Here is a 16,310-nt window from a genome sequence, read left to right as displayed (position 1 = left end):
TGATGACTGGGGGACAGTGCTGTGCGGCGAGGACAGGCTGGTGTAGGACCTTTGTCTTATGGATGTTGAGCATAAGGCCCATGCTTTTTCATATGCCTCGGTGAATACATTGAAGCAGGCATCGTCCGCGTACTACAATTTTGAGTGGACGACACAAGTTTGAGTGGATTTGGACCTGGACTGGAGGCGGCGTAGGTTAAACAGCTTCCTACTGGTTCTATAGTTTAGTTCCACTCCGGCGGGGAGCTTGTGACAGTGAGGTGGAGCATGGCAGCGAGGAAGATTGAAAAGAGGGTTTGAGCGATGACGCAGCCTTGTTTGACCCCGGTTCGGACGTGGAATGAGTCTGTAACTGATCTGGTAAGGATCACTGCCTGCATGTCGTTGTGGAGCAGGCGAAGGATGTTGACAAACTTTTGGGGGCTCCCAAAACTGAGGAGAACGCTCCATAAGCCCTCACGGTCGACAATGTCAAAGGCCTTTTGAAAGGTCGAAAAAGGCCATGTATAAGGGCTGGCACTGCTCCGTGTTTTTCCTGCAGTTGTCATGCTGCAAAGATCATGTCTGGTCCCCATAGGGGACGAAGTCTGCACTGACTCCCGGAGTCACAGTACGTGGACGACGCTTGCGTCTGCGCACATTCAGAGACCGAACTCTAGTCGTAGTCAACATCTTCACTGAGGCGTACGTAAGCATGGGCCTTACACTAAACATCCGTAAGACAAAGGTCCTCCATCAACTTGAGCCTGCCACACAGCACTGTTCTCCGCCCCACCCCCCCCCCCCACAAATCATCAAGATCCATGGTGCGGCTGTGGATAACGCGGACCACTTTCCATACCTCGGGAGCCTATTGTCAGCAAAGGTAGACATCAACAACAAAGTTCAACACCACCTCCAGTGCGCCAGTGCAGCCTTCGGCCGCCTGAGGAAGAGAGTGTTCAAGGATCAGGCCCTCATCTGCCCTCAAGCTCATGGTCTACAGGGCTGTAGTGATGCCCACCCTCCTGTATGGCTCAGAGACATAGACCATATACAATAGACACCTCAAATCACTGGAGAAATACCACCAACAATGTCTCTGCAAGATCCTGCAAATCTCCTGGGAGGACAGACGCACCAACGTTAGCGTCCTCGATCAGGCCAACATCCCCAGCATCGAAGCACTGACCACACTCGACCAGCTTCATTGGCCGGGCCACATTGTTTGCATGACTGACACAAGACTCCCAAAGCAAACGCTCTACTTGGAACTCCTTCACGGCAAACGAGCCAAAGGTGGGCAGAGAAACATTACAAAGACAGCCTCAAAGCTTCCCTGATAAAGTGCAACATCCCCACTGACACCTGGGAGTCGCTGGCCAAATTCTGCCCCAAGTGGAGGAAGAGCATGCGGGAGGGCGTTGAACACCACCTAGTCTCGTCGCCAAGAGCATGCAAAAAAACAAGCGCAGGCAGCGGAAGGAGCATGCGGCAAACCAGTCCCACCCACCCTTTCCTTCAATGACTGTCACAGGTGGGACAGACAGAGACTGTAATTCCCGTATTGGACTGGAAGCAAGTCTTCCTCGCTTTTCGAGGGACTGCCTGTGATAATGAATTGGGGGTCAGATGATGGAGGGTACAGAAATGTTTTTAATTGTACTATAAATCTTATGTATGGTGGTCTCACAGAATTTTGTGACCATACAATGAGATGCAGTTTGTGTGAATTGTAGGACAGGGTATTGGTATTTTACTGGTGAGCATAATAATCATGGGTAAAAACCTTTATTATCAGAGTCCTCAATGTGCTTGATCATCTTGTATTCATTCATCATTGCATGTGGTGCAAACTATCTTATCTCTGTGTGGCATTAGATAGGAACCGAACAGACCCAGCAAGAACTTGTATTCACATTGTCATTTCTTCTCTGTCAACCATTGAATAAATTATTGAGTAAAAGACATGTATTCAGTCAGATAGACACTTCTTACTGACAAGTTCAAGAGCTCAATGTTCTGTCCAGCTTGGAATCTGTAGTCAATGGGAATTCTTTTCTGACTGTAGTCTACTCTTAAATCAATGTTGCTAATTTATATTATCTGATTTTTTTTTTTGTATATAATTCCCACTTTATTGCTATTTTTATGATGCTTAATTCAGATTATTAGATTATACAATCTTATAGTACAGAAAATGACTTTGAATTATCAGCAGGCTATAACCTGTTTCACCGTATATCTGTTCTCCCGGTGCTTTATGCTATAGTTTCCAATAAAATAAAGACTTGCATTTCTATAGCATAATGTAGGAACCGCAGCAGCCAATTTGCGCTCAGTAAGCTTCCATAAACAGCAACGTGATAATGACCAGATAATCTGTTTGGTGCAAAAGCAAAATACCACGGATGCCGGAATCTAAAATAAAAACACAAAATGCTGGAAATACTCAGCAGGTCAGGCAGCATCTGTGGAGAGAAAGAGTTAACGTTTCGTGTTGATGACCCTTTGTCAGAACTGGAAAAGGTCAGAAATGTAATGGGTTTTTAAGCAAATGTAGGGGCAGGGAAAGAAGGGGGTGGGGGGGAAAGAAAGAACAAAAGGGAAGGGTTGCAATTAGGTGGAAGGTAGACGAAATTAAGAAACGAGGAATGATGATGCAAGCAAAAGGAGACGGTAATGGGGCATGTTGAGAAACAAAAGATGAGTCTAGATAGGGTGGAAATGGGGATGGTAGAATCATCAACAACTGCTGTGGGAAAGAGGGAAAAAAAACAGGAAAAAATAGAGGCAGAGGGCATGGTTTGAAATTGTTGAACTCCGTGAGTCCAGAAGGCTTTAAATTGCCTAACCAAAAGATGAGGTTCCTCGAGCTTGCGTTGAGCTTCAGTGCAACAGTGTAGGAGGCCAAGGACAGAGATCAGAGTGGGAGTGGAGCGGGGAATTATGTTTCGTGATGTTGATTGAGGGATAAATATTGACCAGGACACCGAGAATAACTCCCCTGCTCTTCGAAATAGTGCCATGGGATCTTTTATGTCCACCTGAGTGGGCAGACAGGACCCCTGTTTAATGTCTCATCCAAAAGACAGCACCTGACAGTGCAGCACTCCCTCAGTACTGCCCTGGAATGTCAGCCCAGATTTTTGTGCTTAAGTCTCTGGAGTGGAACTTGAACCCACAAGCGCCCTGACTCTGAGGAGAGGGTGCTACCAATTGAGCCACTATCATTGATACTATAGTGACTGCATTAGAAGCTAATCACGAAGATCGCTTCCTTCCACCTCTAACATCACTTGTCTCCATCCCTGCATCAGCTAGTCTGCAGCTGAAGCTCATTTGTGCCTTTGATACCTCCAGGCTCTCTTGGCTAATCTCCCATCCTCCACACTCTAAACTAGCTCATGCCCATAACCTATCCTGTACCAAATCTCACTCACCCATCACTCCTATCCTTATTGAGCTACATTGGAGAACCAGGAGTCAGTGTCTCAAATTTAAAATTCTCATCCTTGTTTTTAAATCTCTTCATGGCCTCGCCCTTCCCCATCTCTGTAACCTTCTCCAGCACTACAACTCATAGCAGAACTCTCCATTTTTCCAATTATGGCCTCCTGTGCATCTTTTTGCTGTTTCTGTGCCTTCAGCTACCTAGGTCACGCACTCCAGAATACCCTCTCCTCCTTTTAAGACACTCTAAAACCCACTTCTGTCACCCCTTCTAATCTCCTTTGGCTCAGCATCCATTTTTACACCTCTGTGAAGGATGTTTTTCTACATTAACATTGCTATATAAATGCAAATTGTTGTTCATTATTATCTATAGAGATTGTATGATAACTGAAAGAATGAAAGAGAAAAACTTGCATTTCTGTAGTGCCTTTCACAACCTCAATGTCCGAAAGCACTTTACAGCCTATAATGTACTTTTGAAGTGTGGTCACTGTTGTAATGTGGGAAACACGGCAGGCAATTTACACACAGTAAGCTCCCACAACCAGCAATATAATGATGACCAGATAATCTATTTTTGTTATGTTGATTGAGGGATAAATATTAGCCAAAATACCAGGGTTAATTGCCCAGCTCTTTGAATAGTGCCACGGTTTAGAAAGCAGACGGGACCTCGGTTTAATGTCTCATCCGAAAGACGATACCTCTGACAGAGCATCACTCCCTCAGTACTGTACTGGAGTGTCAGCCTAGATTTTTGTGCTCTAGTCTTTGGAGAGGGACTTGAACTCACAACTTTGTGACTCTCAGATGAAAGTGCTAGCAACTGAGCCACGGCTGACGCATTTTTCAGACTATTCTCAAGTAGCTCTGTATTTGGAACTCTTCCTGTTGAAGTGTGAGTAGTTCAAAAGAGCTACTGTTATCCAAAGATTTTATAACATGGTTTCTGATTTCAGATGAGTTTTTATAAAAGTTTTGAGCCCAAATAATCAATGGTTTGTTTTATTTATTGTCATGACATGCACTGGCTTTAATTTCCGATAATCAATCATTGATTGTCATTCGCTAAATTTGTAGTATTGTAAACTAAATATGTAGTAATTGTGATCAGACCACAAGAATAGGATCGGTCATTCGACATGTTGACACATCTCCTCCATTCTTGCTAGTCAATACAGCTCTTATTTTAATCCCAGTTCCCTGTTTTGTGTTTTTTTTTTAACCCTCTATAATCTTGTAATATTCACTCTTCCCGTACAAGTATCTGCTTTTTAAATCCTTAAATTGACTTTGCATCAATGGCTTTCTAGGACAATGCATGCCACATTTTCAAAACTCTGAAGAAGTTTTTCCTACATTTCCTTTTAATTGATTTATCTCACATTTTAGTGACTGCGTAGATAAAGGGAATGCAATAGATGTGGCTTATTTGGATTTTCATAATGCATTCGATAAATTGTATTACAGGATAGTTGTTACCAAATTCAGGCATGTGGTACAAGAATAAATGTAGCAGCAGGGATAGTAAGTTGGTGTACAGGAAACCAGGTTAGATTGAATAGGTGTTGCGAATCCAGGTTGAAGATGGGTAAGTGTGAGGTAATATGGAGGGAATATACCCTTTAATGGGGAAAACATTGACCACATGGATAAACAGATACCTGAAGATTCAAATACATAATTCCCTGAAACAGCATTTAAGATTTTTAAAATGGAGGAATAAATTACAAGAGCCAAGAATTAATACATTTATATTAGATTTTGGTTAGGCCACAGTTGGTGCAGTTTTTGGTGCCCTATATAGAAGTTTTTGGGACCAAAAGCTGTAAAGGAGTGCAAGTAACTAATAGAGAATGAAAGAGTAATTGAAGTGCTGCAAACACAAAGATGCAATGAGAGGAAACCATGTAAAGAGAGAGGACAGAAATGAGCATATGAATGATATGCCTCCTGGCACGTTTTCTCTCAACTGTTCCAGCAGCATGGATGACTTTACGTTCTAGATGTAATTAGGCCCTGGGAGTTGACAACAAGTATGCTAATGTTTCTTGCAGATTTCAGTGCAGAAAACTGTTGATCTTTAATGGCTTTTGACTACCTGACAAACTGCCTTTAAAGCCAGTTTTCAACTAGTCCAACTCTTTCCTTATAAACTTGCTCCTATTTCAAAAATGGGAAGAAGGTAAGAAATAGATTTTAGAAAAAAGACTTTTAATTTGTATAGCACCTTATCATGTTCTCTGGATGTTCCAAGGTGCTTCACAAGCAATGAGTTCATTTTTGATGCTGTTCTGCATACTGCACTAAACTTACAGCCTAGATTATGAGCTTGAGTCCTGGTGTAGGGCTTAAATCTATGACCTTCTAACTCTGGCACGAGGAGTGCTACCAGTGAATCAAGCTGGCACTATTAGGGGGGGAGGGGAAAATGTGAAAATCTAAACACTGAAGATGCCATGCTGGATGAATTGGAACTTACCCAATGGCATTTATTTTTATCAGCTCATGATTTTTTTTTAAAGTACTGGGAGCTAAAGATTATTTCCCCCACAGCCGCAGTTTACCCTGTAAACCAATCTTCAAATGAGAGGGCGGTCCTAGCATGACGAGCAGCTGGAAGCTACTGTTGTGAAACTGCATGACTTTAGCTAGTCTAACTCCGGCAGTACCACCATATGCACTTGAGGATCCCTAAGCCTCTGCTCGGTCAACGTGTACCTAAGCTCTAGACTTGGATACTTGGGATGTAACTATACATGATGAGTGTGCGCATTGCATATTGAGTGAAAAGAAACCACCACAGGTAAGTGTAGATTTCTCAGTAGCTTATGTTGGAGACTCTTAAACATAGTGATGGTTTTCTGCGAGTAAAGGTAATCCTGCTTACCGAAAATAAAGTTTTAAAAATGAGTGAGAAATCAATCTCTATATGCAATCCGTTCCTCTATGAGGAAGTGATAATGTGCTATTATTGTGGGGCAACTGATTATAGTATACAGCAGGGGGCATACACTCCTGCATGTGCTGTGAAACTCATGGATAGCACTGTGTTTAGAAATATATGAGCATGTCAATGAAAACTAATGGTGTGGAAAAACCTACTTTTTAAAAGTTCGGCTATGCAGTAAAGTGATGAGGTACAAGTTTACTAGCGATAGATTTTATGAAATTTTTGTGCATCCTTACAAACTACACTGTTGAGCAGTCTACATTGACCAAGGACCTTGTGTAACTATAGAATGCCACAAATAGAAGTGGATGTGACTCAATGCTGTATAAATTCAGGCTATAGCTGCATCTTTCACTCAAATTACGTAAAACAGTTTGCAGTTACTTCTTGCTTTCAGATAGAAAGGCATTATGAAACTGAATCTTGCAATCTACAGGCATTGATAACAGCAGGTTTGGTGCACATTGTTACTCATACTTTCAAACTACTTAGAAACCTATTTCTGCTGAATTGTATTCTGATTCAGATGCTTTATAAACATAATTTGTGACTTACTCAGTTAGCTGGTTCTAGTAAGTACAACAGTTACTTTTCCAGTGAACAATTTCTGTAATAACGTTTGGATTACCAGAGGCTTATTGTAGTTTGCAAATTGCCACAGATCACTATTGCTAATTGATGTTTAAATGTTTTCATGCAATTTCATAACAGCAGCAGCTATCAATTATTTTCATAATTGTTCTATGGCTGTTTTTTAAAAAAAAGAGGCCATGCATCATTAAGATTTTGGATCTGCCATGGACACTTGTTTGGTTTCTGTGCCATTAGTCACCCCTGTAACTGTGTATGATCTTTTATTGTAGTTGACGTCACTGCCTTGTATCTACAATCGCATAACCCAGGATATAACAACAACAACTTGCATTTATATAGCACCTTTAACGTAGCAAAACGTCCCAAGGTATCAGGAGCATCTTTTTGTGATCTGGACTGGACATATGTGTCTTTTGCATGTGTACTACTTCAATCTCTCCAAAAATGTCCCAGTTAACATTAGATGAGATGAAATTTTGTTGAATCACAAGCTAATTTATTCACAATAAGGCAAAACCGAGTTGAGGCACAGAGTAATCACAGATCACAATGTGAACGGAGTGCATCGTAAAGAGCAGGGAGTTGAGAATTTGGTGAGGGGGCAAGGAGGTACTCCTATTTGTTTATAAAGCTTGTGGTTTGTGTAAGCTTGAGGCAGTAAGTATTTAAAACTAGAAAGAAAAGATAGTCTTGCATTTATATAGTGCCTTTCACAACCACCAGACAATCCAAAGTGCTTTACAGATATTGAAGTACTTTTTTGAAGTGTAGTCACTGTTGTAAGGTAGGAAACACGGCAGCCAATTTGAGCTCAGCAAGATCCCACAAACAGCAATGTGCTACTGACTCGATAATCTGTTTCAGCGATGTTGATTGAGGGATAGATAATTGGCCAGGACACCAGGTCGTCTTCTCAATGGGATCTTTTACATCCGGCTGAGAGAGTAGATGGGGCCTTGATTTAACGTCTCATCCCAAAAGCAGCTCCTCCAACAGTACAGCACGCTCTCAGTACTGCACTGGCGTACCAGCCTAGATTTTTGTGCTCAAGTCTCGAGTGGGCCTTGAACCTACAACCTTATGGGCCCAAGTTTCCACACGATAAAAAACGGGCGCCCCTCCGAGCTGGGCGCCTGTTTTTCGCGCCTAAAACGGCGCCTAAAAAAAAAAATCGCGATTCTGGAGCGTTCTGCAGCTCCTTGTCTGCTTGGCGCGGTGCCCAGGGGGCGGAGCCTAGACTCGCGCCGATTTTGTAAGTGGGAGGGGGCGGGTACTATTTAAATTCATTTTTTTCTTGCCGGCAACGCTGTGCGTGCGCGTTGGAGCGTTTGCGCACGCGCAGTGTGAAAAAAACATTGGCACTTGGCCATTTTTGTAGTTCTTTGTAGCTGTTTAATTTTTGAACATTTTTTTAATAAAAGCACATTGCCATCAGCACTTGCAGCCTTCTCACTGTCTCCTCCCCCCCCCCCCGCGGGAAGAACGGGTGCCTCTTCCTCCCCCCCCCCCCCCCCCCCCCCCCCGCGGGAAGAACGGGCGCCTCGGGCTGAGTGCAGAATTCTCCGTGTCTGAAGCACTTTCACACAGGTAGGAAGATGGTTTATTTAATCTTTTCTTTGCTTATAAATGTTTATTCAGGTTGGATTTATTTGTATAATATTTGTAGAAATATAAATAAAGATTTATTGTAGAATTTAATGACTTCCCTTCCCTCCCCCCCCCCCCCCACCTCGTTCTGGACGCCTAATTTGTAACCTGCACCTGATTTTTCTAATGTGTAGAACAGGTTTTTTCAGTTTTACAAAAATCTTCACTTGCTCCATTCTAAGTTAGTTTGGAGTACGTTTTCACTGTGGAAACTTTCAAATCAGGCGTCAGTGGCCGGTCACGCCCCCTTTTGAAGAAAAAATTCTGTTCCAAAGTAGAACTGTTCTATCTGACTAGAACTGCAGAAAAAAAAAGTGGAGAATTGCGATTTCTAAGATGGTCCGTTCTCCACCAGTTGCTCCAAAAAAATCAGGCGCAAATCATGTGGAAACTTGGGCCCTTTGACTCTGAAGTAAAGGTGCTACCAACTGAGCCACTGGCTGACCCACATAACTAATACTACCTATAAGAACCTATAACTAATACTTTATTAAATTAATAATTTAAACTAGTTAAATTAATTTGTTAAATTTAAATAAACCGTGAATGAATTACTTGAAACTTTAATTAAATATATAAAATAAGATTAGATAAAGTTGGCAGTGCAAGAGGTGTGGCGCATCTGCAACATGTGGAAGTTTGTGGAGAATAGCATGATCCCTGGCAACCACATCTGCAGTAAGTGTCTGAAATCGAACTTCGGCTCGGAGTTGTTGAGCTGGAGTCTGAGGTGCAGATATTGCAATGCATCAGGGAGGGGGGGAAGAGTTACCTGGACATTTTGTCCCAAGAGACAGTTACACCCCTTGGGTTAGGTAGTGGTTAGGGACAAGAGGATGTAACTGCAACTCAGGCAGGTAAGGGAACCGCAGCTGCACTGGTGGAGTAGCCTCAGCCTTTGCCATTGTCATAAGAACATAAGAATTAGGAACAGGAGTGGGCCATCTAGCCCCTCGAGCCTGCTCCGCCATTCAACAAGATCATGGCTGATCTGGCCATGGACTCGGCTCCACTTACCCGCCCGCTCCCCATAACCTTTAATTCCCTTATTATTTAAAAATCTATCTATCTGTGACTTGAATACATTCAATGAGCTAGCCTCAACTGCTTCCTTGAGCAGAGAATTCCACAGATTCACAATCCTCTGGGAGAAGAAATTCCTTCTCAACTCGGTTTTAAATTGGCTCCCCCGTATTTTGAGGCTGTACCCCCTAGTTCTAGTCTCCCCGACCAGTGGAAACAACCTCTCTGCCTCAATCTTATCGATCCCTTTCATTATTTTAAATGTTTCTATAAGATCACCCCTCATCCTTCTGAACTACAACGAGTAAAGACCCAGTCTACTCAATCTATCATCATAAGGTAACCCCCCTCATCTCCGGAATCAACCTAGTGAATCATCTCTGTACCCCCTCCAAAGCCAGTATATCCTTAAGTAAGGCGACCAAAACTGCACGCAATACTCCAGATGCGGCCTCACCAATACCCTATACAGTTGCAGAAGGACCTCCCTGCTTTTGTATTCCATCCCTCTCGCCATGAAGGCCAACATTCCATTCGCCTTCCTGATTACCTGCTGCACCTGCAAACTAACTTTTTGGGATTCATGCACAAGGACCCCCAGGTCCCTCTGCACTGCAGCATGTTGTAATTTCTCCCCATTCAAATAGTATTCCCTTTAACTGTTTTTTTTTCCCCCAAGGTGGATGACCTCACACTTTCCGACATTGTATTCCATCTGCCAAACCTTAGCCCATTCGCTTAACCTATCTAAATCTCTTTGCAGCCTCTCTGTGTCCTCCACACAACCTGCTTTCCCACTAATCTTTGTGTCATCTGCAAATTTTGTTACACTACACTCTGTCCCCTCTTCCAGGTCATCTATGTATATTGTAAACAGTTGTGGTCCCAGCACCGATCCCTGTGGCACACCACTAACCACCGATTTCCAACCCGAAAAGGACCCATTTATCCCGACTCTCTGCTTTCTGTTAGCCAGCCAATTCTCTATCCATGTTAATACATGTCCACTGACCCCGCGTACCTTTGTCTTCTGCAGTAACCTTTTGTGTGGCACCTTATTGAATGCCTTTTGGAAATCTAAATACACCACATCCATCGGTACACCTCTATCCACCATGCTCGTTATATCAAAGAATTCCAGTAAATTAGTTAAACATGATTTCCCTTTCATGAATCCATGCTGCATCTGCTTGATTGCACTATCTAGACTTCCTTAATGATAGCTTCAAGCATTTTCCCCACTACAGATGTTAAACTAACCGGCCTATAGTTACCTGCCTTTTGTCTGCCCCCTTTTTTAAACAGAGGCGTTACATTAGCTGCTTTCCAATCCGCTGGTACCTCCCCACAGTCCAGAGAATTTTGGTAGATTATAACTAATGCATCTGCTATAACTTCCGCCATCTCTTTTAATACCCTGGGATGCATTTCATCAGGGCCAGGGGACTTGTCTACCTTGAGTCCCATTAGCCTGTCCAGCACTACCCCCCTAGTGAAAGTGATTGTCTCCAGGTCCTCCCTTCCCACATTCCTGTGACCAGCAATTTCTGGCATGGTTTCTGTGTCTTCCACTGTGAAGACCGAAGCAAAATAATTGTTTAGGGTCTCGGCCATTTCCACATTTCCCATTATTAAATCCCCCTTCTCATCTTCTAAGGGACCAAGATTTACTTTAGTCACTCTTTTCCGTTTCATATATCTGTAAAAGCTTTTACTATCTGTTTTTATGTTTTGCGCAAGTTTACCTTCGTAATCTATCCTTCCTTTCTTTATTGCTTTCTTCGTCATTCTTTGCTGTCGTTTAAAATTTTCCCAATCTTCTATTTTCCCACTAACCTTGGCCAACTTATACGCATTGGTTTTTAATTTGATACTCCTTAATTTCCCTGGTTATCCACGGCTGGTTATCCCTTCTCTTAACGCCCTTCTTTTTCATTGGAATATATTTTTGTTGAGCACTATGATAGAGCTCCTTAAAAGTCCTCCACTGTTCCTCAATTGTGCCACCATTTAGTCTGTGTTTCCAGTCTACTTTAGCCAACTCTGCCCTCATCCCACTGTAGTCCCCTTTGTTTAAGCATAGTATGCTCGTTTGAGACACTACTTCTTCACCCTCAATCTGTATTACAAATTCAACCATACTGTGATCACTCATTCCGAGAGGATCTTTTACTAGGAGATCGTTTATTATTCCTGTCTCATTGCACAGGACCAGATCTAAGATAGCTTGCTCCCTTGTGGGTTCTGTAACATACTGTTCTAAGAAACAATCCCATATGCATTCTATGAATTCCTCCTCCAGGCTACCCCGTGCGATTTGATTTGACCAATCGATATGTAGGTTTAAAATCCCCCATGATTACTGCCGTTCCTTTTTCACATGCCTCCATTATTTCCTTGATTATTGCCCGCCCCACTGTGAAGTTATTACTTGGGGGCCTATAAACTATGCCCACCAATGACTTTTTCCCCTTACTATCTCTAATCTCCACCCACAATGATTCAACATTTTGTTCATTAGAGCCAATATCGTCTCTCACAACTGCCCTGATATCATCCTTTATTAACCACACAGGTACGAGGGACTTGCAAGTTGCTACCAGTGTGCATGAGAACAAAGACTGCAGGGAGGATGGGAAAATTGACTAAGGCACCAGTATTGACTGGTACAGGAAGCAATTCAAGTCGGGGGAGCGAAAAGGAATAGGATAGTGGTAGGGGATAGTATAGTCAAGGAGATAGATACTGTTCTCTCCAGCTGTGACTGGGAATTCCAAAGGCTGTGTTGCCTGCACAGTGCCAGGGTTAAGGACATCACCTCGCGGCAGGAGAACTTGGAGAAGGGGTTTGGGATCCAGTTGTTGTCCACGTAGGAACCAACGATCACCTCGACAATAAGTGTGATGAGCTCATGGACTTCTTGATCTCAATCTTAGAGACAATCTGTTTGACTATCTCTTCTCTTCCTTCCCCTAGCCCACCAGGCCAAACTACCTCTAAGGAAGCCCCCTGCGCCAGCCCTGACCTCCTTTCTTTCCCCAGTTTCTCGCCGATCTCCCCTCATGACCTTTCCAAGCTCATCTTGTCCATGAGACCCACTTCCTGCTCCCTTGACGGTATTCCCACCAAACCGCTGACCACCCAACTTCCTTTTCTGGCTCCCATGTTGGCTGATTTTGTTAACGGTTCGCTCTCCTCGGGTACTGTGTCCCTCTCTCTCAAATCTGCCCTCATCGCCCCTATGCTCAAAAAAACCAACCCTCAATCCCTCCGTCCTTGCAAACTACTGCCCCATCTCCAACCTCCCTTTCCTCAAGTCCTTGAACGTGTTTCGCCTCCCAAATCCTCTCCACTGTCGTCCAGCTGGGTGGGACTGCACTTGCCTGGTTCCATTCTTATCTATCTAATCGTAGCCAGGGAATCACCTGCAACAGCTTCTCATCCCACTCCTGCATCCTCTGGTGTCCCCTTATTTCTCATCTACATGTTGCCCCTTGGTGACATCATGTGGAAACTGATGCTGTGTTCCAGATGAAAACTGATGACACCCAGCTCTACCTCATTACCATCTCTCTCAACGACTCCATGGTCTCTAAATTGTCAGACTGCTTGTTTGACATCCAGTTCTGGATGAGCAGAAATTTTATCCAATTAAATATTGGGAAGACCAAAGCCATTGTTTTCGATCCCCGCCGCAAACTCTGTTCCCTCGAGACTGACTCCACCTCTCTCCCTAACTCTGCACCGGCGCGATTTTTGACTCCCGCCCGCCCGACCGCGTGCCCTGCAGTAAAAGCCTGGGAAATTGGGCCGGGAACCTATGCCGACTGCAGATAGGTAAGTAAGTACAGTAATGCAGTCCTAAGGTGATTTGTTTTTTCTTTTAATGACCTGCCAGAACTGAGAAATGTAATGCATGTTACAGGTTTTAAGCAAGTACAGAAGCAGGGAAAGTGGGAGGAGGAAAGAACAAAAGGGAAAGTCTGATGAGGTGGAAGGCAGGAGGAAACAAGGTAAAAGGCAAATTGAAATCTGGTCAGAGAAAAGAGCAGAACCTCCAAGGTGGGCATTCCTGGAAGAGAAGTGGAATGAATTAACCACATACAAAGGTAAAATACTCAGGAAAGATATATTGACCTTGGAAGGGGGTACAGCACATATTGCAGTCTGAATCAGATGAATTTATAAAGGGGAACAAAGAAATGGCAGACCAATTGAACAAATACTTTCGTTCTGTCTTCACAAAGGAAGACACAAATAACCTTCCAGAAATACTTGGACAGAGGATCTAATGAGAAGGAGGAACTGAAGGAAATCCTTGTTAGTCAGGAAATTGTGTTAGGGAAATTGATGGGATTGAAGGCCGATAAATCCCCAGGAACTGATAGTCTGCATCCCAGAGTACTTAAGGAAGTAGCCCTAGAAATAGTAGACTGCTGGAAAATGATCAATGCATCCATCAACTCTGGATCAGTTCCTATGGACTGGAGTCTAGCTAATGTAACACCACTTTAAGAAAGGAGGGAGAGAGAAAATGGATAATTATAGACCGGTTAGCCTGACATCAGTGGTGGGGAAAATGTTGGAATCAGTTATTAAAGATGAAATAGCAGCACATTTGGAAAGCAGTGACAGGATCGGTCCAAGTCAACATGGATTTATGAAAGGGAAATCGTGCTTGACAAATCTTCTGGAATTTTTTGAGGATGTAACCAGTAGAGTGGACAAGGGAGAAGCAGTGGATGTGGTGTATTTGGAATTTCAAAAGGCTTTTGACAAGGTCCCACACAAGAGATTGATGTGCAAAATTAAAGCACATGGTATTGGGGGTAATGTATTGACGTGGATAGAGAACTGGTTGGCAGACAGGAAGCAGAGAGTCAGGAAAAACAGGTCCTTTTCAGAATGGCAGGCAGTGACTAGTGGAGTGCCGCAGGGCTCAATGCTAGCTCCCCAGCTATTTACAATATACATTAATGATTTAGATGAAGGAACTGAGTGTAATATCTTTGAGTTTGCAGATGACACTAAGCTGGGTGGGCGGTGTGAGCTGCGAGGAGGATGCTAAGAGGCTGCAGGGTGACTTGGACAGGTTAGGTGAGTGGGCAAATGCATGGCAGATGCAGTATAATATGGATAAATGTGAGGTTATCCATTTTAGTGGTAAAAACAGGAAGGCAGAATATTATCTGAATGGTGGCAGATTAGGAAAAGGGGAGGCTCAACGAGACTTGGGTGTTATGGTACATTAGTCATTGAAAGTTGGCATGTAGGTACAGCAGGCGGTGAAGAAGGCAAATGGCATGTTGGCCTTCATAGCTAGGGGATTTGAGTATAGGAGCAAGGATGTCTTCCTGTAATTGTACAGGGCCTTGGTGAGTCCTCACCTGGAATATTGTGTTCAGTTTTGGTCTCCTAATCTGAGGAAGGATGTTCTTGCTATTGACGGAGTGCAGCGAAGGTTCACCAGACTGATTCCTGGGGTGGCAGGCCTGTCATATGAGGAGAGGCTGGATCGACTGATCCTGTATTCACTGGAGTTTAGAAGAATGAGAGGGGATCTCATAAAAACATATAAAATACTGATGGGACTGGACAGGTTAGATGCAGGAAGAATGTTCCTGATGTTGGGGAAGTCCAGAAGCAGGGGACATCGTCGAAGGATAAGGGATTAAGCCATTTAGGACCGAGATGAGGATAAACTTCTTCACTCGGAGTTGTTAACCTGTGGAATTCCCTACCGCAGAGAGTTGTTGATGCCAGTTCGTTGGATATATTCAAGAGGGAGTTAGAAACATAGAAAATAGGTGCAGGAGTAGGCCATTCGGCCCTTCTAGCCTGCACCGCCATTCAATGAGTTCATGGCTGAACATGCAACCTCAGTACCCCCTTCCCGCTTTCTCGCTATACCCCTTGATCCCCCTAGTAGTAAGGACTTCATCTAACTCCCTTTTGAATATATTTAGTTAATTGGCCTCAACAACTTTCTGTGGTAGAGAATTCCACAGGTTCACCACTCTGGGTGAAGAAGTTTCTCCTCATCTCGGTCCTAAATGGCTTGCCCCTTATCCTTAGACTATGACCCCTGGTTCTGGACTTCCCCAAAATTGGGAACATTCTTCCTGCATCTAACCTGTCTAAACGCGTCAGAATTTTAAATGTTTCTATGAGGTCCCCTCTCGTTCTTCTGAACTCTAGTGAATACAAGCCCAGTTGATCCAGCCTTTCTTGATCGGTCAGTCCCACCATCCCGGGAATCAGTCTGGTGAACCTTCGCTGCACTCCCTCAATAGCAAGAATGTCCTTCCTCAAGTTAGGAGACCAAAACTGCACACAATACTCCAGGTGTGGCCTCACCAAGGCCCTGTACAACTGTAGCAACACCTCCCTACCCCTGTACTCAAATCCCCTCGCTATGAAGGCCAACATGCTATTTGCTTTCTTAACCGCCTGCTGTATCTGCATGCCAACCTTCAATGACTGATGTACCATGACACCCAGGTCTCGTTGCACCTCCCCTTTTCCTAATCTGTCACCATTCAGATAATAGTTTGTGTCTCTGTTTTTACCACCAAAGTGGATAACCTCACATTTATCCACATTATACTTCATCTGCCATGCATTTGCCCACTCACCTAACCTATCCAAGTCACTCTGC

At 43.6% G+C, this 16,310-nt stretch overlaps 1 protein-coding gene across 5 annotated transcripts in view; it reads left to right on the top strand.

Moving 5' to 3' along the window:
- Positions 1-16,310, top strand: part of il6st (interleukin 6 cytokine family signal transduce) — a 97,898-nt gene that overhangs the window by 22,126 nt on the left and 59,462 nt on the right. Inside the window, exon 1 of one of the 5 annotated variants that reach the window (XM_070868971.1) lies at positions 6,106-6,241. The exons of 3 other annotated variants lie outside the window; for them this stretch is intronic. The gene's annotated coding sequence lies outside the window, so the exon portion shown is untranslated. Of the gene's footprint in view, positions 1-6,105; positions 6,242-13,482; positions 13,490-16,310 lie in introns of those variants that run through there. One more of the 5 variants, XM_070868978.1, reaches the window with a different exon arrangement.

Source organism: Pristiophorus japonicus, chromosome 2, assembly GCF_044704955.1.
Source record: "Pristiophorus japonicus isolate sPriJap1 chromosome 2, sPriJap1.hap1, whole genome shotgun sequence".
In the NCBI taxonomy this organism is placed as follows: domain Eukaryota; kingdom Metazoa; phylum Chordata; class Chondrichthyes; family Pristiophoridae; genus Pristiophorus; species Pristiophorus japonicus.
This window is presented reverse-complemented; position numbering and strand designations above follow the sequence as displayed.